A 22789-nucleotide genomic window follows, 5' to 3' on the forward strand; every position below is an offset into this window, starting at 1 on the left:
GTAACTGTCATGTGAGCCTGCCTCTATTTCACCCTCGTATCTGTCAGGGAGGTCACTCTAGATCAAATCCTACTGTTTCAATGCTGGGACAGACCTTAAAAGATTTTATTATCTTCTTACCCTTAACATACTTTATAAATGAGGAAACTGGGGTCCTCATAGCTAACTAATTTGTAGCAAAGTAGAGATTAGAAAAAATGTCTGTCCTTTCTGACTCCCTTGTCCTATTTTTTCTGCTTTTTTCCATTTTAGTTGCTCAGTACAGTCACAGATTTTGCTATCTGCTGATTACTGGAATGTTCTACCTGTATAAACTGTTAAAAAACTGTTTGTTTCTTCTTAGGAGTCTCCTTGGTGTGAAAGAACACTATGACCTTAGCAGAAATGTAGGTTCTACCTAAGGGTTTGTTTGTGAAGTAAAACCCTCAACCATAAATCTGTCAGCCCTTGTAGGTTGAGAAAAAACTGGTTCTCATAAGGGTTCAGAATCTCTTTTAATGCATATTTATGAGTCTGACCTGGCAGCAGACATTCATGTGTATTTCACCTAGTGTAATAAATTTGCTGGCCTCATCCTGCTGTGGGGGTTCCACCTGCATTTTTCTTAGTAAATCGTGTTTTCTTCACTTATCATGCAAACTGCCAGGCCAGGAAATTTTCCATGGATGTCCCCACTCCTTTGGATTATGCTACTGCTTTCTGTATGAGCTGGCTGGAGCAAGATAGGGTAAATACCACACATCTTTCAAGCAGGTCACTGAATTTATGACCATGGCAAACATTTTCCACTGGCGATTTTGTAAGAGCTTATGTCAAGTTGTAAACTCTATATAAAATCTCTGTGCCCATAATTATTATCTACATTTGAAAACTGGACCTCCAGTAAAGTCATTTTTGATTCAATGCCACCCACCCCCAAACTGTTTCACTATAAAAATTTGATAAGATTTTCTTAGGTTTGTGAGGCTGCTTCTCTTTCTTTTCTTTCTTTTCCTCTGTCCCAACATGTGCACATTGAATTATCCCTCCCGAAGTGTTCCCTTCCCTTCTAGAGATTCACTACTTATATTGAGAGTTACTGATAGAACGCACTACACATATGAATAGTATGGGGGAAATAATACATTGTAAACTACTGGTTCAGCCCCTTTGGATTGGAAATTGTTTAGATGATCTGTGAGGCTTTTTGACTCAGTATCTCAGATCATTGCTCTTTTCCCAAGTTCAATACACTACAGTTAATATTCTTGTGTCTGTAAAGCTTCTGAGAGGTGACAAAGGTTGATTTCAGTCTTTATTAGACAACATATATGGGTTAACTAGGCAAAGTGGGGAACGGAGTGGGCATTCCAGGCAGAGGGAGCCACATAAGGGAGATAAAACAAAAACTACAGCAGAAAAGTCAGTTTGTTTGCTGTGTGTGGAAGACGATGAGAATTAGCAAGTGATCAGGTCCATACTGAAAGGTTTATGTGTAACTCAAAAAAAGATTTTTTTATACTGATGATACTGGGGAGCCACTGAAATACTTTCAAGCAAGAGTGACTTCAGAATAGCATTAGCAGTATTTCTCAAAATGCAGTTGAACAAACTGAAGGAAGGCAAGTCCTGAAGTCAGTGGATAAGTTAGAAAACTGATAGAGTAATTCAAACTAAAGAATCTGAACTAAGAAAAAAGAGAGAGGAAGGATGAATTGAAAGCTATTGAATGGTTTCACTACTAGAATGGATGCAGGAGTGAAAAGTGGGGACGAATAAAGACTAAAGCTCAGGTTTCTGGCTTGCACTACTTGGTGCAAGACCTCCCATTCCCAGTGCCATGGAATAAAAGAGGAAGGGGGAAAAGAAAAAGAAAATCATGTAGGATAGGATGAGGAGTTAAATTCTGGGCAGGTAAAAATCAAGGCACTGTGTGCCATCCAAGTTATCTACTAGACACAAAAGAATTAATAAATTTCAATGAGATCTTTCTTATTATCAGGAGATATTCTAACTGAAGGTTGGGTATGCTTTACCAAAAGTTCATTATTTGCTCACTAGTGTAATAGTCTGCTAGGTTCTATTTCTGTGTCATAAGATATTTGTGGGAAAAAAACTGTTTTCAAATACTTCATTAAAATAGTTAAGACAGTTTTTTTTAAGTAAAAGCAAGTTTATTAAGAAAGTAAAGGAATAAAGAATCGCTACTCCATAGGCAGAGCAGACCAGTTTCTAATTTTATGTTTATTTGCGCACTAGAAATTTCAGCATTAGTGATTATTAATATTTATAATTTATTTTACAACAGTTTTTGTCCCTTCTATTTCTTCTTCCTTAATAAAGTTAAACTGCAGTTTCAGTTGAGGTCACTGGTACCTTATTTAGAAAGAGTAGCATAAGAAGAGAATGTTGTAATGTGTTCCAGGATTGAGGTTTATTTTGAAATTAATTCTTCTGAGAGATTTTTTTTAAATGTGACTGCAATGTAACAAAATTCACCAATCACAAGATAAATTATTATACACAATTGGGATTTATCTGCAACTTTAAAATAACTTGGAATTTTTTTGGTTATGTGATCACTATAGTTTCTAAAGCATTATCATTTAGTTAGACCTTTCCAGGAATTTGTTTAGCATGCCTTAGATAAAACTGCTTCCTTTTTAAGGAGGTGGCTCCCACTGCAGTTGTTGCATTGGGAGAAGGACTGGGAAGAAGAGACTTGTGGAGCATCTTGTAGAGAAAAAAAGGTCTCATGGTTAATTTATGTGTCAACATGGTTATTTGGTGAATCATTATTCTAGATGTTTCTGAGTAAAGCAGGTTACTTTGCATAAAGTAGGTTATCCTTCCTAATGTTGATGAGTCTCATCCAATCATTTGAAGGCCTTAATAGAAAAATGACTGCTCCTTTTCTGTCCCCCACCCCCAAACAAGAAGACTGCCTTTGGCTGGGGCTTCAATATTAACTCTTCCCTGGGTCTCCAGCCTGTAGGCTTCCACAGTTCCTTAAAATCTTTTTTCTCTTTCTTTTCTTTTCTTTCTTTCTCTCACCTCTCTCCTTTCTTCTCTTCTCCTCTTCTCTTCTTCTCTCTCTCTCTCTCCCTCTCTCCCCTTCTCTCAACCCCCACCCCTTGATAGATAATCTCCTAATGGTTCCGTTTCTCTCTGAACAACCCCGATTAACACAGGGAGAAACATACTTTTGCTTTATTATTGTATTTTGCTTTCCACATCCACCTCTGTGTTTCCTCTTGGCTTGGTGCTTTCTGGAATCATGTGGCACACTTGATTATGCCTGAACTTCAGTGAAAGTGCTAAGACCTTACAGTATAGCAAGGCACACTGCTAGCTGGTGTGGTGGGTCTCCAATGAACTAGGCTAGGTACTTAATGAGTTTACAACTGGAAGCAATCAAACATCTATATGAGGCAATGCCAAATGTGATCAATTCTATAAGAGAAAGTTAAGCAGCATGCAGTGGGAATCTACAAAAAGTAATTACTTCTGCTTGGGTGAATGAGGACGTTTGGGGCTGGTCCTTAAGGATGGATGAGGTTTAAATTACTGCCTTGTGGAGGGTGTGGGAGTATAAAATTATATTCAAAAACGAGGGAACATGGTGAGAAAAGGCCTGGGACCAGGGACGTAGGGGGTGCATTATGATTAAGGAAAGATGTTACGTATTATGCACCAGTATTTTGTGGGGAGCACTCACCAAGGAGATATGCTCAGAAATAAACAGGCCCTAGAAAGGAAACAGCCTGCTGTTTTCTCTCAGCAACCATGTAATACAAATGTGCACAAATACATGTTTACATGTATTCTCTGTTTTCTTCCATCAAAGCTGCTTCTGTTTGGGGACACCACAGCCTTACCACATAACTTGGCCTGTTCTACTATTTGAGACTGATTTTTACCTCTGGGTTAAGTGTCACTCAGGGAGAAAATGAACCTTGGGGTCTGACAATCCCTACTTCACAATTGTATTCATAGTCATAGGGGCTTGCAGCTTCATGGGAACATTTATTCTTTGCTAGTGAGGCATTGTTTTGCAATAATTCAAAATGAGATGGCATATATAAAAGTACCTTACAAACTCTAAAGTAATGTACAGATGCAGACATTATTATAAGTTTTTTTCCTAGAAACAGTGGATATTATGTGAATGTCATATTCAAGTTTTTGAGCAAAGTTCTTACTCTTTCTGTAATTGAATATTTGTGTAACAACTTTTGTTTTAAAAGTAACTTTTATTTTCAAATTGGCCATTTTTGAACCTCATTCAAAGTATTTAATTAGTAGACGCAGCAGAAGGGGCTCCTTATAGTTTAGCGTCACCTGTAGCAGTTTATTGGCAAGTTCGTATTTCATAATCACAAATGGTGGTCCAATTTATAATGCAAATCACATGGGTTTAATTTTAAATTTTTTAATTAGGTTTATTGAGGTGTAATTTACATATAGAAAAATTCACACTTTTTAGGTGTACAGCTGAGTTTTGACAAACATATAATAGTCATAATTACAACCATAATCAAGATACAGCATAGAACAATTCCATCACTGTCCAAATTTCCTTGATGTGGAATCATCCACTTTTCACCCCCATTCTCCAGCAAGCACTGACTTGTTTTCTGTCCCTATAATTTTGCCTTTTCCAGAATGTCATATAAATGGAATCATAATATATTTAGCCTTAATGAGTCTGACCTCTTTTAGTTGATTAGCATTAACGCCTTTGAGATTCATCCAAATTCTTGTATGTATCAGTACTTTGTTCCTTTTTATTGTTAAGTAGTATATTTTGGTGTACATATACCACTGTTTGTTTATTCTATCACCAGCTGAAAACCACTCAGGCTGTTTTCAGTTTAAGGCAATTATAAATAAAGCTACCATAAACATTTGTATACATATTTTTATGTGAACATAAGCTTTAACTTGTCTATGGTAAATACCTTTGAATGAGATTGCTGGATCATATGTTAAGTGTATATTTAACTTTGTAAGAAACTGCCAAATTGTTTTCCAGGGTAGCTGTACCATTTTGTACTTCCATCAGCAATGTATGAGAGTTTTACTTGCTCACAATCCTTGCCAGCACCTTCGCATTGTCAGTTAGGTATTCTTTTTTTAATTTTAGACATTCTAGTAGGTTCCTAGGGGTATCTCATATTCTACTGCAGGTAAATTATACCACAGTAAAATTGATCATCTAAAAATAAGAGACAATAAACAAAGAAGGATAAAATAATAGTAACATACAAAAGTGACTAAGAATAAAAATTCAAAGGAGAAAAAGAATTCATAAAATTCAAAAGAAAAAGCACAAATAGGGCAAACGATTTGAAATTGTAAATTCGCAGAAAAAGAAATGTGAATATCCGAGAAGCGTAAGAAAAGATTCAGCCATCTCTAGCTAAATATCAGGACATACAATAAGGCTTAAAAGATGTATAGGAAGTCTAGCCAGAGCAATCATGAAACAGAATGAAAAAAAGGTATCCAAATAGGAAAAAAAGAAGTTAAACTATCCCTCTTTGCTGATGATATAATTCTATTATTAAAATACCCTAAAAACTCCACCAAAACGCTACTAGAACTGATAAACCATTTCAGCAAGATTTTGGGATACAAAACCAATGTACGAAAATCGGTAACCTTTGTATACACCAATAACACCCAGGCTGAGAGTCAAATCAAGAACACAATCGTATTTACAATAGTCACAAAGAAAATGAAATACCTAGGAACACCAAGAACCAAGGAGGTAAAAGATCTCTACAAGGAGCACTATAAAACACTGCTGAAAGAAATGAAAGACAACACAAATAAATGGAAAAACATTCCATTCTCGTGGATTTGAAGAATCAATGTCATTAAAATGGCCATACTACCCAAAGCAATTTACAGATTCAACGTTATTCTTATGAAACTACCAACATTATTCTTCACAGAGTTAGAAAAAACTATTCTAAAATTCATATGGAACCAAAAAAGACCACAAATAGCCAAGGCAAAAAGAAAAAAGCCAGAGGCATCACACTACCTGATTTCAAATTATACTATAAGGTTACATAACCAAAATAGCATAGTACTGGTACAAAAACAGACACATAGACCAATGGAACAGAATAGAAAACTCAGAAATAAAGCCACACACCTACAACCATCAGATCTTTGACAAGGCCAACAAATACAAGCAATGGGATAAGGACTCCCTATTCAATAAATGGTGCTGGGATACTTGGCTAGCCATATGCAAAAGAATGAAACTGGATACTTGCCTTTCACCATATACAAAAATAACTCAAAATGGATTAAAAATTTAAGAACTCAAACTATAAAAAGTGTAGAAGAAAACCCATGAATACTCTTTTCAACATCAGCCTGGACAAAGAATTTTTGGATAAGTCCCCAAAAGCAATTGCAACAAAAACAAACTTTGACAAACGAGACCTAATTAAACTAAAGAGCTTCTGCACAGCAAAAGAAACTATCAACAAACAGACAACCTACAGAATGGGAGAAAATACCTGCAAACTATGCATTCAACAAACGTCTATTATCCAGAATCTATAAGTAACTTAAACAAATCAACCAGCAAGAAACAACCCCATTAAAAAAACGGGCAAAGGACATGAACAGACACTTCTCAAAAGATATACAAGCAGCCAACAAGCATATGAAAAAATGCTCATCACTAATCATCAGAGAAATTCAAATCAAGACCACAATGAGATACCCTCTTACACCAGTGAGAATAGCTGTTATTAAAAAGTAAAAGAACAACAGATGTCAGTGAGGCTGCAGAGAAAAGGGAACACTTATACACTGTTGGTGGGAATGTAAATTAGCTCAGCCACTGTGGAAAGCAGTTTGGAGATTTCTCAAAGAACTTAAAACAGAGTTACCATTTGATTCAGCAATCCCATTACTGGGTACATACCCAAAGGAAATTAGATCATTATACCAAAAATACACATGCACTTGTATGTTCATCATCATACTATTCATAATAGCAAAGACATGGAATCAACCTAGGTGCCCATCAATGGTGGACTGGATAAAGAAAATGTGGTACACAGACAGCAAGGAATACTATGCAGCCATAAAAAAAGAAAAAAATCATGTCCTTTGCTGCAACATAGATGCAGCTAGACGCCATAATCACAAGCGAATTAACACAGGAACAGAAAACCAAATGCTGCATATTGTTACTTAGAAGTGGGAGCTAAACATTGAGCACATATGGACATAAATATCAAAACAATAGACACTGCGGACTACTAGAGGGGTGAGGGGCAGAGTGGGGCATGGGTTAAAAAGCTACCTATTGGGTATTGTGCACGCTACCTGAGTGTGATATACCCATGTAACAAACCTGCATATGTGTACACCCTGTATCTAAAATAAAAGTTGAAAATATTTTTAAATACTCCCTAACAAGAATAAATTATTTTTCTATCAAATTGTGTGCACACCTGTGCCAAAAAAAAGTACATCAGATATGTCAAGGGGGTGGGCAGATAGTTAAACTCACTCATCATGGGAGCATGGGTTTTGGAACAACTTGTCAATATCTATAAAACAATAAGAATACAAATACCATTTGTTACAGTGATGTTGATTTTTTGTTTTTTTTAACGGATACATAATAATTGGACATATTTTTGGGGTGCACATAATATTTTTGATACAAGCATATAATGTGCAGTGTTCAAATCTGGGTAACTTAGTTATCTATCACCTCAAACATTTATCATTTCTTTGTGCTGGGAACATTTCAAGTCTTCTAGCTATTTTGAAATATTCAATAAATTATTGTTAACTACAGTCACCCTATTGTGCTATTAAACACTAGAACTTATTCTTCCTATTTAACTGTATGTTGGTACACATTAACCAACCTCTCTTCATTCCTCCTGCTACCCTTCCCAACCTCTAGTAACCATCATTCTTCTCTCTACCTCCATGAAGTCAACTTTTGTATATGAGTGAGAATATGCAATATTTGTCTTTCCATGCCTGGCTTATTTCACTTAACATAATGACCCCCAGTTCTATCCATGATACTACAAATGACAGGATTTAATTCTTTTTAAGGCTGAATAGTATTCCATTGTGTGTGTGTGTGTGTGTGTGTGTGTGTGTGTGTGTATACATATATCAGCTTTTCTTTATCCAGTCATCCTTTGACATACAGTTAGGTTGATTTCATATCCTGGCTATCGTGAATAGTGTTGTAATAAACATGGGAGTGCAGATATTTCTTCAATATACTGATTTCCCTCCTTTTGAATATACAGTCAGCAGTGAGATTGCTGTATCACATGGGAGATCTATTTAGACTTTTTAGGAACCTTCACACTATTTTCCACAGTGGCTGTACTAATTCACAACTCCACCAACAATATGTAAGTTCCCTTTTCTCCACATCATCCCCAGCATGTATTTCATGTCTTTTTGATAATAGCCATTCTAACAGGGGTGAGATGATATTGCACTGTGGTTCTGATTTGCATTTCTCTGATGACTAGTGATGTTGAGCATTTTTTTAATATATCTGTCGGCCATTTTTATATCTTATTTTGAGAAACAGCTGTTCCGCTCTTTTGCCAATTTTTTAATCATATTATTTTCTTTTTTGCTATTGAGTTGAGTTCCTTATATATTCTGGATATTATCTCCTTGTCAGATGCACAGTTTGAAAATATTATCTCACATTCTGTAGGTTGCCACTTCACTCTTGATTGTTTCCTAGCTGTGTAGAAGCTTTCTAGTTTGATGTAATCCCATCTGTCTATTTTTGCTTATGTTGTCTATGCTTTTGAAGCTTAGCCAAAAATTTCTTTCCCCAAAGAATTTCATAAAGCACTTCCCCTATGTTTTCTTGTAGTAGTTTCAGGTCTTAGACTTAATTCTGTAATCCATTTTGATTTGATTTTTTTGTATATGGTGAGAGATAAGGGTCTACTTTTCATTTTTCTGCATATGGATATCCTATTTCCCCCAGCACCACTTATTGAAGAGACTTTCCTTTCCCTCACTGAATGTTCTTAACACCTCTGTTAAAATCAGTTGGCTGTATATATGTGCATTTGTTTCTAGGTTCTGTATTCTGTTCTAGTGGTCTATGTGTCTGTTTTTATGCCAGTACCATGCTGTTTTCCTTACTCAGGCAATGTGATTCCTCCAGTTTTGTTCTTTTTGCTAAGGATAGCTTTGGCTATTCTAGGTCATTTGTTGTTCCATACAAATTGTAAGATTGTTTTTCTCTTGTTTTTATAAAAACTATCATTGGTATTTTGGTAGGATTGCATTGACTCTGTGGATCACCTTGGGTAGCCAATATAGACAACTGTATGGAGGTTCCTCAAAAAACTAAAAATAAAACTACCATATGATCTAGCAATCACAATTCCAAGTATATATATGTATCTATCATCATATACCTACGCCCTCGTGTTTACTGCAGCACTATTAACAATAACCAAAATATGGAATCAACCTAAGTGTCCATCAATGGATAAATTAATTTTTAATGTTGTATACATATACAATGGAATACTATTCAGCCATAACAAGGAATGCAACCTGTCATTTGTGACAAAATTGATGAACTTAGAGGACATTATGCTAAGTGAAATAAGACAAGAACAGAAGGACAAATACCATATGATTCCACTCATAATGAGGAATTTTTTAAGTTTATCTCATAGAAGTAGAGAGTAGAATAGTGGTTATCAGAGGCTGGGCGAGAGTGGGGGGCAGGTAACGAAGAGAGGTTGCTCAACAAAAAGTTACAGTTAGATAGGGGGAATAAGTTCTGGTGTTCTATTGCATAGCGGGGTGACTACAGTTAACAATAATGTATTTTAAAATAGAAGAGAGGATTTCAAATGTTCTCACCATGAAGAAATGACATGTATTTGAGATGACTGATATCCTAATTACCCTGATTTGATCATTACATAATGTATATATGTATCAAAACATCACATTGTACCCCATAAATACGAACAATTATCATGTATCAATTTAAAACAAAATAAAACTGTTTTAAAAGGCTAAAAATAGATGCACTATGCATCTAGTTTAATAAGCTAGAAAAACAATGTTATAAAAATCAAAGAAAGTACAAATGGAGAAATAATAAAAAACAAAAATAAATGAAATAGAAAACTAAAACAATAAATGATCAAGAAAATCAAAATGTGGGTTGTTGTAGTGGCTCACGCCTATAATCCCAACACTTTGGGAGGCCGAGGTAGGCGGATTGTTTGAGGCCAGGAGTTTGAGATCAGCCTGAGCAACATAATGAAACTCTGTCTCTACAAAAAAAAAAAAAAAAGTTTAAAAACTTAGCTGGAAGTGGTCACATGCACCTGTAGTCCTACCTGCTCTTGGGAAGCTGAGGCAGGAGGATCCCTTGAGCCCAGGAGTGCTATGATTGCACCTTTGCACTCCAGCCTGGATGACAGAGTGAGACCCTGTCTCAAAAAAAAAAGTTGGGTTGCTGAGGATTTTATTAGCTGAATAATAGTGACAAACTTCTTAAAAGACTGATCGAGAAAAAGAGAGATAGCATGAATATATTAGAAATAAAAATTAACATCACAATGCTACAGAGATTCAAAAGATTTTAAGAAAGGTTGTGAGGAAACAGGTACTTAGAGGAATAAACTGATGAAACTTCTCTGAGGGGCAATGAGGATACATTTATAAATGCACATGCCTTTTGCTGCAGAAATTCCAACTCTCAACTTTTATCTCACAATTGTACACAGAAATGTGCAAGGCTGTTTTCAATATCAATCACAAAGTCCATACCTAACCATAATGTCTCTATGTAGGAGACTATTTAGATAAATTATAAAACATCCAAATGACACAGTACTATGGAGTTATTAAAAATAAGGTAATAGGCCAGGCATGGTGGCTCACACCTGTAATCCCAGCACTTTGGAAGGCCGAGGCGGATGGATCACTTGAGACCAGGAGTTTGAGACCAGCCTGGCCAATATGGAGAAACCCCATTCTACAAAAATAGAAAAATTAGCCAGGCGTGGTGGCATGTGGTGCGGTCCCAGCTACTCGGGAGGCTGAGGCAAAGAATCACTTGTACCTGGGAAGCAGAGGTTGCAGTGAGCTGAGATCATGACACTGCACTCCAGACTGGGCAACAGAGCAAGACTCTGTCTAAATAATAATAATAATAATAATAATAATAATAATGAGGTAAAATACCACATACAAAATTATACACAAATGCTAACAGCAGCTTTATTAATAAGTAAAAAGTGAAAATAACCCAAATGTCCATCAACCGATAAATGAATAAACATAAGTAGTAGTATATTCATACCTTGTAGAATTATTCATCCATAGAAAGAAGAAAGTACTAATACATGCTATAACTAAGACGAACATTGAAAACGTTATGCTAAGGGAAAGAAGCCAGACACAATAGGCCATTTATCCTATTATTCCATTTATATAACATGTCTAGAATAAACAAATCCATAGAAACAGAAAGCAGAATCATAATTGCCAGGAACTGGGGAGAGGGGAGATAGACTTTATTATAGAACAAATGGGATGAGTAAAAGGATATATATATATATATTTCAATAGTGTGGGGGGTACAAGTGGCTTTTGGTTACATGGATGAAGTGTATAGTGGTGAAGTCTAGGCTTTTAGTGTACCTGTCACCCAAATAGTGTACATGGTACCCCACAGACAGTATTTCATCCCTCATTCTCCTCCCAATCTCCCTCCTTCTGAGATTCCAGTGTCCATGATATCACTCTGTATGCTTTTGAATACCCCTAGCTTAGCTCCCACTTAACAGTGAGAATATATTATATTTGCTTTTCCATTCCTGAGTTACTTCACTCAGGATAATGGCCTCCAGTTCCATCCAATTGCTGCAAAAGACATTATTTCAGTCTTTTTTATGGCAGAGTAATATTCCATGGTGTGTGTGTGTGTGTGTGTGTGTGTGTGTGTGTGTGTGTGTGTGTGTATATCATATATTCTTCATCCACTCATCAGTTGATGGTCACTTAGTTTGATTCCCTATCTTTGCAGTTGTGAATTGTGCTGCAATAAACATATGCATGAAGATGGATTTTTTTTTTTGAGACGGAGTTTTGCTTTGCTGCCCAGGCTGGAGTACAATGGCACAATCTCGGCTCACTGTAACCTCTGCTTCCCGGGTTCAAGCAATTCTCCTGCCTCAGCCTCCCAAGTAGCTGGGACTACAGGAGTGCGCCACTACAGCCGGTTAATTTTGTATTTTTAGTAGAGATGGGATTTCACCATGTTGGTCAGGCTGGCCTTGAACTCCTGCCATCAATTATCTGCCCGCCTTGGCCTCCCAAAGTGCTGGGATTACAGGCGTGAGCCACCACGCCCGGATGTCTTTTTTATATAATGCCTTTTTTTTTCCCCTTTGGGTAGATACCCAATAGTGGGACTGATAGACTGAATGGTAGACCTACTTTTAGTTCTTTGAGAAATCTCTAGACTGTTTTTCTTAGAGGTTGTACTAATTTACATTCCCACCAACAGTATATAGGCATTCACTGATGAAAATGTTCTAGAATCAGATCACTGTAATGACAGCACAACTTTGTGAACATACTAAAAAAAAAACACTGAATTGAATACTTTAAAAAGGTGAATTGTATGGTATGTGAATTATATCTCAATTTTAATTATATGAGAAATAAAAGAATAAGGTAGGTATTTATGTCCTGATATAGAAATATTTATAATATAAAGTTTTGTTAAGTAGCCATAGATCAATGTGTATCACGTACTTCCATTTGTGTTTAAAAGAGGATATACACACACGCTTGTATTTGCATAGAAAACATCTGTAAGCAAAGCAAATAAACAAAATGATAACAATGGCTGCCTCCAGAGAGAGAAGACTTATTTTTCATGGATACTTTGGGTTTCTGTAAATGTTTTGCCATGTGTGTTAGATGCCTTTATAATTTAAAAAAATAGAAAGTATATGAAATATGTAGATTGAAATTCTTCCAGTCTATGAGGCATGTATTAAAATGTGTTAGTCCTATATGTACCTATGATGAAATACAAATTTGGTGAAATCATAAAACATAACCTTAACAAATAAGGATGTTACGCTACAAAAAAAACTTTTATTTTTTACTGCTAGACATGACATTTAAATACTCTAAAAATTGGAAAATAAAGGATTTCTCTTATTGAAAATGAGAAAAATACAATATTTAAACTATTCCCAAGCCTCCAAAGTTTAGGCAAAATTTGAAATAATTCAAATCATAAAATCTCAAAGTTCAAAGGGAACTTTACAGATCAAATGGGTCCTGCCACTTACACAATGCTTAATTTCCCTCTAAACTCTCATCCCTGTTAAGAAGTTAACTAGCCTTCCCTTAACCACCTCTAGTAATGTGAACTCCCTATAATTTGAGATGGCCCATTCCGTACTTCAATAGCTTTATCAGAAAAATCTCCTTATACTGAGGTGACATCTAACTCTTTGAAACTTCTATCCACTGAATCTACTCTTCAAAATATATATATATATACATATATATATCTTCTGTGAGTACATTTATTCATTTATCTATTTACTTATATAAATTTATCTTAGGTTAATTAAATTATGAAACACTCTAAACCAGACATAATCATCCACATTTTTATCCCGAGTATACTTTTTCAAAATAAAAATTAATAAATTTGGGGACCTCTTTATCTAAAAGAGTCTGGAAATAAGATTTCTGACTTCTTTCCTTTTATGTATGCATAGTACAAAATTAAAGTACAGTTTAAATGCTTAAAGAATTACATTTCAAAAAACTTTATCCAAATCTCTTTTATGGGAAAGGTCACTTTCTACCAAGTATTACAATTACTTTTGCCCTTCCCATCTGCTCCAGTAGACTCTTTGAGGGCAGCTTCTAGGTCTGATTCTTCCCTCACTGTACTAGCTAATGGAAAATATAGTGGCCCCAGGATCAGAGAATCTGAATTCAAGTCCCAGTTCCTTCTAAGTAGCTTGTTACTTTTCCCAGGTCTCTTAACATTGCTGGGCTTCAGTTTCCTCATCTATAAACTCAGAGGGCTGATATATAGAGAGCTGTATTCAGCTTTGAATATTTTACACTTTTAGGATAAATTTTATTTATGACCATCAATGGATCTTCTTCCCCTTTATCAGTGGATTTCACCTGCAAGAGCAGGGGAAAGCAATGCCACTGATATTAATTTGAAGCCATATTCTCTAACTCCTTTAAGAGTAATACAACAGACAGGGCAAAGTAAATTCACATTAAGCTACTGAAGTACCTAGGAAATTTATTGTTAAAGCAGATAGCCTTTTCCTCAATCCAATCTACATTTACTGTTTCAAAGAATGTAAAACAATACCCTGTGCCAATATTTTATGTGTCTAAACAATTTCAATGAGAATTATGTGATTACTAGTTAACCGGTACTGCAATAATGTGTACGTTAATCATTACTTAAGCATTATATATAATACATTACTGAATTCAGTATGATACTCATCCCCATTCTGACTTCAAAATTTTTCTCTCATGAAATCTGTCATCTATATATCACTTCACTTTTATTGCCCTTAACGCAAACAGGATTTTAAATAAGTAAATTCTTACAGATATAACAGACACATATGTGGTACATGTTTCTTAGATTTAGCATTTTGCCTTACAAACTAAGGAACTGTTGCCTACATAATGATAACTTTAAATAACTCTATTGACAAAGCAGCAAAATAGAATATAAAGTCACTCCAAAATGTCTCCTGAGTTAGGACAAGGAATAGTTTCTGGTTTCAAGATATAATCAAACTATAATAACTTACAAAAAATTCAGCAAGGCCAAAATAAGTCAAACTTCCTCTGGAAAGACGAGGTAGATGCATTTTTTTCCTTATTTCTCCTACAAAATACGGCTAACAATCATGGATATTGTATATAAAAACATAAAATGGTTCTGAAAGGTGGCAGGAAGAAGCAGATGGGCTAGGGACCTCAGGACCCAAGGAATAGCACAGTGGAGATTTTCCTGGGCGTTCTTTTTGCCTAATATATTCAAGGTATAAAGCTGAAGAAGTTGGCAACCTAGAAATGACAGTGAGCACAAACCAAAAACACAGAAGAAGAAAAGTCTGCTTTCTCTAGCCAGAGGATCAGAAAAAGGGCAGAATATTAGGACAGAAAATTTTTAGACAATAATTACTCTACTCCAGCTAAACACTACAGAAAAAAATATGGCTGCACCCTCATCCACGTCACCAAAGGCTTAGTGGGAATCCTAGACTTCCACCTTCACAATGCTGTAATGAAACACACTCCTTTCTGCCCTGGGATGGGGTCAGAAGAGGCCCAGTGGAGAGCCAGGACTTTCACCACTATCCAGTGGCTGTGAGACCACCCCCTAATGATGTCAGTGAAGGCTATGTGTAAAGCAGTAACAAGGCACTCTTAGCCCTCTTAGGCAGGGAGATATCACTGGAGGTCTAGTGAGGAGCCAGGACTTCCACCCTCACCCACCAGTAAGGAAAAACCACCCTCTTAGGTATCAAGAGAGGTCAATTAGGAAACCTGGCTGTCTAGACCCACCTGGCAGTAATGAGGCAGTGCCCTCCCTCCCCTGACACAGCAGTATCAGATGAAGCCAGCTAAGACAGAAAGTTTCATTCATAGGGCAAGATTTTAAATAGAAGAAAGAAAAGAAAAGAAAAGAAAAGAAAGAGAGAAAGAAAGAAAGAAAGAAAGTAAGTAAGTAAGTTTCAATGAGATCCAGAATCTTACGATATAATGCCTAAAATGTCCAGGTTGCCATCAAAAAAATCATTTGCCATACCAAGAACCAGGAAGATTCAGCTGCATTAAAAAAGTATCAATAGGGCTGGGTGTGGTGGCTCACACCTGTTATCCCAGCATTTTGGGAGGTCAAGGCAGGTGGATCATTTGAGGTCAGGAGTTCGAGACCAGCCTTGCCAACATGGTGAAACCCCATCTCTACGAAAAAAAATATACAAATATTAGCCAGGAATGGTGGCGTGCGCCTATAGTCCCAGCTACTCAAGAGGCTGAGGCAGAAGAATCGCTTGAACCGGGGAGGCAGAGGTTGCAGTGAGCTGAGATCATGCCACTTCACTCCAGCCTGGGCAACAGAGCAAGACTCTGTCGCAAAAAAAAAAAAAAAACTGGATCCCTTCCTTACACCTTATACAAAAATTAATTCAAGATGGATTAAAGACTTAAATGTTAGACCTAAAACCATAAAAACCCTAGAAGAAAACCTAGGCAATACCATTCAGGACATAGGCATGGGCGAGGACTTCATGTCTAAAACACCAAAAGCCAAAATTGACAAATGGGATCTAATTAAACTAAAGAGCTTCTGCACAACAAAAGAAACTACCATCAGAGTGAACAGGCAACCTACAAAATGGGAGAAAAATTTTGCAATCTACTTATCTGACAAAGGGCTAATATTCAGAATCTACAATGAACTCAAACTAATTTCCAAGAAAAAACAAACAAACAACCCCATCAAAAAGTGGGCGAAGGATATGAACAGACACTTCTCAAAAGAAGACATTTATGCAGCCAAAAGACACATGAAAAAATGCTCATCATCACTGGCCATCAGAGAAATGCAAATCAAAACCACAATGAGATACCATCTCACACCAGTTAGAATGGTGATTATTAAAAAGTCAGGAAACAACAGGTGCTGGAGAGGATGTGGAGAAATAGGAACACTTTTACACTGTTGGTGGGACTGTAAACTAGTTCAACCATTGTGGAAGTCAGTGTGGCGATTCCTCAGGGATCTAGAACTAGAAATACAATTTGACCCAGCCATCCCATTACTGGGTATATACCCAAAGGATTATAAATCATGCTGCTATAAAGACACATGCACATGTATGTTTATAGCGGCACTATTCACAATAGCAAAGACTTGGAACCAACCCAAATGTCCAACAATGATAGACTGGATTAAGAAAATGTGGCACATATACACCATGGAATACTATGCAGTCATAAAAAATGATGAGTTCATGTCCTTTGTAGGGACATGGATGAAGCTGGAAACCATCATTCTCAGCAAACTATCGCAAGGACAAAAAACCAAACACCGCATGTTCTCACTCATAGGTGGAAATTGAACAATGAGAACACATGGACACAGGAAGGGGAACATCACACTCTGGGGCCTGTTGTGGGGTGGGGGGAGGGGGGAGGGATAGCATTAGGAGATATACCTAATGTTAAATGACGAGTTAATGGGTGCAGCACACCAGCATGGCACATGTATACATATGTAACAAACCTGCACATGGTGCACATGTACCCTAAAACTTAAAAGTATAATAAAAAAAGTATCAATAGATGTTGACAGCAAGATGACAGCGATGTTAGAATTATCTGACAAAGATTTTTAAGTAGCCATCATAAAAATGCTTCAATGAGTAATTATGAAAACATTTGAAACCAAGAGCCTCAGCAAAAACCTAAAGTCTCAGTAAAGAAATAGAAGATATAAAGAAGAACCAAATGGATCTTTTAAAAGCAAAAAATACAATAATTGTAATAAAATACCCAACAGATAGGCTCAACAGCAGAATGGAAAAGACAGAGGAAAAATCAGTGAACTGTAAAACAGAAGAACACTAATTATCCAACCTTAAAAACAAAGATAAAATAAACTGAAAAAAATATGAATACAGAATTAGGGACTTTAGGGACTATAACAAACGATCTAACATTTGCAATATGAGAGATAAGAAGGAGAGAGAAAGAGGGTGGGGCTGAAAAAGTACTCAAAGAGATAAGAAACCTACAGAATCGAGAAGCCATGCAAATCCCAAATTGAATATACCCAAGAAAATCCACTCTAGGATAAAGAAAATGTGGAGATATACACACACAGACACACACACACACACACCATGGAATACTACTCAGAAATAAAATGGAATGAAATAATGGCATTCACAGCAACCTGGATAAAGGTAGCATCATTATATACATATCAGAATATTCTAAGTGAAGTAACTCAGGAATGGAAAACCACCAAACATCATGTATTCTCACTCATATGTGGGAGCTAAGCTATGAGGATGCAAAGGCATAAGAATGATACATTAGACTTTGGAGACTCAGGAGAAAGGGATGGGGGTGGCAAGGGATAAAAGACTTCACACTGGGTACAGTGTACACTGCTTGAGTGATGGGTGCAACAGAATCTCAGAAATCATCACTGAAGAACTTATTCGTGTAATCAAACACCACCTGTTCCTCAAAAACCTATTGAAATTTAAAAATACATAAATAAAATAAGAAAATTGACTCTAAACCACATCATAATCAAACTTTTGAAAGTTGTTAACAAATAAAAAATTTTTAAAGCAGTGAGAGAAACACCTTACCTATCAGGGGAAACAATTCACATGACAGCAGATTTTTCATCAGAAACCATGGAGGCCATAAAGAAGAGACACACGGGATTTTTCAAGTGCTGAAAGATAAGAACTGTCAACTCAGAATCCTATATCAAGCAAAAACAAAATCTTCAGGAATAAAGGGGAGATTAAAGCATTCTCAGATAAAGGAAAACTAAGATTTTGTCACCAGCATACCTACCCTATTAGTTAAAAGAAGTTATCTAAACCAAAAGAAAATGATAAAAGAGGGTATCTTGGAACATCAGGAAGGAAGAAAGAACATGGTAAGCAAAATATGTATCAATACAACAAATTTTCTTTCCTTCCCCCTCCTCTTGAGTTCTGTAATTTATGTCTGTTATGGTGAAATATTTCTGTATCATCATTGTGGAGGTGGTTACATGAATCCATAATGTGATAAAATGTCACAGAACTATATACACACATTGTACCAATATCAATTTCTGGGCTATGAAAACATACTATAGTTACATAAGATGTAGTCATTTGGGGAAACTGGGTGACAGGTACCCAGGACCTCTCTGTACTATCTTTGCAAGTTCATGTGAATCTGAAATTATTTCAAACAAACTTTTTTTTCTTTTTAAAAAGTTTAGTCAAAACCAGGCTACTTCCTAATAGTGAAACAATTTTAAAACAAATTCTATCAGCATCAGTTAAAGGCAAAGTCATTCATAGTCTGGTGGTCTTCTTTTTTCATTTTCTTTAAATATTTGCCAAAATAATTGACCATAATAATGAGTAATTTGCCTGCTAAAAGTGCCTCCACTAGTTGATAACTATTAAATTGCTAATTTGTCATTTACTTCATTCTTTATGTATTTCTTCTTGTATAAACGTCTTAAATAAAATGGCTAGAAAGAAAAATTTGAAACTAAAAGCCAAAGTTCCTTTCATAACCAGATAATACTAGTTATATAAAATAATAACTAACATTTATTAAATCTTATCATATTCTAGGTACTATGCTTAACACTCACATACACTACTTTATATAATTTCTATAAAATCTCTTGTTCCTCCATTAGAGATGAGGAAACCATGATGCAATAAAATGAAGTAACACAAGTAGCAAGTGACAGAATCAGATTTTAGGTCAGGTTTAGAGTCCACAGTCTTAATTAAAACTATACCATAACTTTATATTCACAATGTTCAAGTATCATTTCATGTAATGAATACACAGGATGTGTGCTGATGTATATTGAATGATTCCTATTACATGCTACTCTGTAAATTATTTTAAGTATTTTTAGGATTTCAATCAGATTGGAAACCAAAACAAATGATTTTCAATAGGTTATAGCTAGGAAATCATCTAAACTAATTTTGTAACTTATTAGTACATTCAACAGCATTACTTCCCTGAAATATTATGACAAAGTCTTATAATAATGTATGATGCCAAAAACTGGTTATTACAGATTTTCATGTTGTTATACAAGCATAAGAAGTATGATGGGCTAAAGTTTAGCAGATGTTCCAACAGAGTAGGAAAAGGAATCACAGAAAAATTATACTTTTTCTCTCGGGGGTGGAGACAAGCTGGCCGAATAGGAACAGCTCCAGTCTACATCTCCCAGCGTGAGCGACACAGAAGACGGGTGATTTCTGCATTTCCAACTGAGGAACGCAGCTCCTCACCAGCAACGGAACAAAGCTGGACAGAGAATGACTTTGACGAGTTGAGAGAAGAAGGTTTCAGACGATCAAACTACTCCGAGCTAAAGGAGGAAGTTCGAACCTCCTCCTTTAGTTCAAGGCAAAGAAGTTAAAAACCTTGAAAAAAACTTAGATGACTGGCTAACTAGAATAACCAATGCAGAGAAGTCCTTAAAGGACCTGATGGAGCTGAAAACCACGGCACGAGAAATATGTGACGAATGCACAAGCCTCAGTAGCCGATGCGATCAACTGGAAGAAAGGGTATCAGCGATGGAAGACGAAATGAATGAAATGAAGCGAGAAGAGAAGTTTAGAGAAAAAAGAATAAAAAGAAATGAACAAAGCCTTCAAAAAATATGGGACTATGTGAAAAGACCAAATCTACGTCTGATTGGTGTACCTGAAAGTGACAGGGAGAATGGAACCAAGTTGGAAAACACTCTGCAGGATATTATCCAGGAGAACTTCCCCAATCTAGCAAGGCAGGCCAACATTCAAATTCAGGAAATACAGAGAACATCACAAAGATACTCCCCGAGAAGAGCAACTCCAAGACACATAATTGTCAGATTCACCAAAGTTGAAATGAAGGAAAAAATGTTAAGGGCAGCCAGAGAGAAAGGTCGGGTTACCCACAAAGGGAAGCCCATCAGACAAACAGCTGATCTCTCGGCAGAAACTCTACAAGCCAGAAGAGAGTGGGGGCCATTATTCGACATTCTTAAAGAAAAGAATTTTCAACCCAGAATTTCATATCCAGCCAAACTAAGCTTCATAAGTGAAGGAGAAATAAAATCCGTTACAGACAAGCAAATGCTGAGAGATTTTGTCACCACCAGGCCTGCCCTAAAAGAGCTCCTGAAGGAAGCACTAAACATGGAAAGGAACAACTGGTACAAGCCACTGCAAAAACATGCCAAATTCTAAAGACCATCAAGGCTAGGAAGAAACTGCATCAACTAACGAGCAAAATCACCAGCTAACATCATAATGACAGGATCAAATTCACACATAACAATATTAACCTTAAATGTAAATGGGCTAAATGCTCCAATTAAAAGACACAGACTGGCAAATTCGATAGAGAGTCAAGACCCATCACTGTACTGTACTCAGGAAACGCATCTCACATACAGAGAGACACATAGGCTCAAAATAAAGGGATGGAGGAAGATCTACCAAGCAAATGGAAAACAAAAAAAGGCAGTGGTTGCAATCCTAGTCTCTGATAAAACAGACGTTAAACCAACAAAGATCAAAAGAGACAAAGAAGGCCATTACATAATGGTAAAGGGATCAATTCAACAAGAAGAGCTAACTATCCTAAATATACATGCACCCAATACAGGAGGACCCAGATTCATAAAGCAAGTCCTTAGTGACCTACAAAGAGACTTAGACTCCCACACAATAATAATGGGAGACTTTAACACCCCACTGTCAACATTAGACAGATTAACGAGACAGAAAGTTAACAAGGATATCCAAGAATTGAACTCAGCTCTGCACCAAGCGGACCTAATAGACATCTACAGAACTCTCCACCCCAAATCAACAGAATACGCATTCTTTTCAGCACCACACCACACCTATTCCAAAATTGACCACATAGTTGGAAGTAAAGCTCTCCTCAGCAAATGTAAAAGAACAGAAATTATAACAAACTGTCTCTCAGATCACAGTGCAATCAAACTAGAACTCAGGATTAAGAAACTCACTCAAAACCGCTCAACTACATGGAAACTGAACAACCTGCTCCTGAATGACTACTAGGTACCTAATGAAATGAAGGCAGAAATAAAGATGTTCTTTGAAACCAATGAGAACAAAGACACAACATACCAGAATCTCTGGGACACATTCAAAGCAGTGTGTAGAGGGAAATTTATAGCACTAAATGCCCACAAGAGAAAGCAGGAAAGATCCAAAATTGACACCCTAACATCACAATTAAAAGAACTAGAAAAGCAAGAGCAAACACATTCAAAAGCTAGCAGAAGGCAAGAAATAACTGAGATCAGAGCAGAACTGAAGGAAATACAGACACAAAAAACACTTCAAAAAATTAAAGAATCCAGGAGCTGGTTTTTTGAAAAGATCATCAAAATTGATAGACTGCTAGCAAGACTAATAAAGAAGAAAAGAGAGAAGAATCAAATAGACATAATAAAAAATGACAAAGGGGGTATCACCGCCGATCCCACAGAAATACAAACTACCATCAGAGAATACTATAAACACCTCTACACAAATAAACTAGAAAATCTAGAAGAAAAGGATAAATTCCTCGACACATACACCCTCCCACGACTAAACCAGGAAGAAGTTGAATCTCTGAATAGACCAATAACAGGCTCCGAAATTGAGGCAATAATTAATAGCTTACCAACCAAAAAAAGTCCAGGATCAGATGGATTCACAGCCAAATTCTACCAGAGGTACAAGGAGGAACTGGTATCATTCCTTCTGAAACTATTCCAATCAATAGAAAAAGAGGGAATCCACCCTAACTCATTTGATGACGCCAGCATCATCCTGATACCAAAGCCGGGCAGAGACGCAACAAAAAAAGAGAATTTTAGACCAATATGCCTGATGAACATCGATGCAAAAATCCTCAATAAAATACT

At 36.4% G+C, this 22789-nt stretch overlaps 1 protein-coding gene across 14 annotated transcripts in view; it reads right to left on the reverse strand.

Moving 5' to 3' along the window:
- Positions 1–22789, reverse strand: part of KLHL13 (kelch like family member 13) — a 218669-nt gene that overhangs the window by 175321 nt on the left and 20559 nt on the right. For 2 of the 14 annotated variants that reach the window (XM_063803860.1, XM_063803855.1), the window contains exon 1: positions 18459–18547. The exons of the other annotated variants lie outside the window; for them this stretch is intronic. The gene's annotated coding sequence lies outside the window, so the exon portion shown is untranslated. Of the gene's footprint in view, positions 1–18458; positions 18548–22789 lie in introns of those variants that run through there. 14 annotated transcript variants of the gene reach the window in all.

Source organism: Pan troglodytes, chromosome X (assembly GCF_028858775.2).
Source record: "Pan troglodytes isolate AG18354 chromosome X, NHGRI_mPanTro3-v2.0_pri, whole genome shotgun sequence".
Classification (NCBI taxonomy): domain Eukaryota; kingdom Metazoa; phylum Chordata; class Mammalia; order Primates; family Hominidae; genus Pan; species Pan troglodytes.